The 1,072-nt window shown below is 42.1% G+C and overlaps 1 pseudogene; it reads left to right on the top strand.

Moving 5' to 3' along the window:
• The first annotated feature begins 734 nt into the window (after positions 1-734).
• Positions 735-834, top strand: LOC127133802 (uncharacterized; annotated as a pseudogene).
• Positions 835-1,072: the final 238 nt, after the last annotated feature.

The following is a 1,072-nucleotide window of genomic DNA, read 5'->3' as shown; positions in this document are numbered from 1 at the left end:
ATATTTGTGTTTCCAGCATTTTGTTATGGGTAGCCAGGGCATCTACTTTACTTGCTAGTTGTTTAATTTGTTCGCCAGTGTGTACATTCTGGTTTAAGAAATCTTTATTGGTTTGTTGTTGGGAAGCTATAAAGTTTTCCATCATGATTTCCAAGTTGGATTTCCTAGGGGCGTTATTGTTAGGCATGGATGGGTTCGGTTTCTGATATCCTGGAGGTATAGCTGGGGCTTGATTTGGGGGTTGTCCGGGTGCGTATAAAGCATTATTACTCTTATATGAAAAGTTTGGATGGTTCTTCCAATTTGAGTTATAGGTATGCGAGTAGGGGCTTCCTTGAGCATAGTTCACTTGCTCTGCTTGGATTCCTGTCAAGAGTTGACAATCCGTAGGAGTGTGACCTTGGATTCCACAGACCTCGCAATTCTAAGTTATAGCAACCACGACGGCTGGAGGTGATACATTTAAACTTTCAATTTTCTGGACCAAAGCATCCACTTTTGCATTGACGTGATCAAGGTTACTTATCTCGTACATGCCAGTTTTCGTTTGAGGTTTTTCCACCATTGTTCGTTCGGTTCCCCACTGATAGTGGTTTTGGGCCATGCTCTCGATAAGCTGGTAAGCATCAGCATAAGGTTTGTTCATTAGTGCACCACCTGCAGCGGCGTCTATTGTTAACCTTGTGTTGTACAAGAGACCATTATAAAATGTGTGAATTACTAACCAGTCTTCCAAACCATGGTGTGGGCAAAGTCTCATCATGTCTTTGTATCTTTCCCATGCTTCGAAAAGAGACTCGTTGTCTTTCTGTTTAAATCCGTTTATCTGGGCTCTTAACATAGCTGTTTTGCTTGGCGGAAAGTATCGGGCAAGAAAAACTTTCTTCAACTCGTTCCATGTGGTGACAGAGTTGGAAGGGAGAGACTGAAGCCATCTTCTAGCGCTATCTCTTAATGAGAAAGGAAAAAGACGAAGTCGAATTGCCTCTGAAGTGACACCATTAGCTTTAACAGTATCAGCGTATTGGACAAATACGAATAAATGAAGGTTTGGATCCTCGGTAGGATTTCC

Source organism: Lathyrus oleraceus, chromosome 3 (genome assembly GCF_024323335.1).
Source record: "Lathyrus oleraceus cultivar Zhongwan6 chromosome 3, CAAS_Psat_ZW6_1.0, whole genome shotgun sequence".
Taxonomy (NCBI): domain Eukaryota; kingdom Viridiplantae; phylum Streptophyta; class Magnoliopsida; order Fabales; family Fabaceae; genus Lathyrus; species Lathyrus oleraceus.
This window is presented reverse-complemented; position numbering and strand designations above follow the sequence as displayed.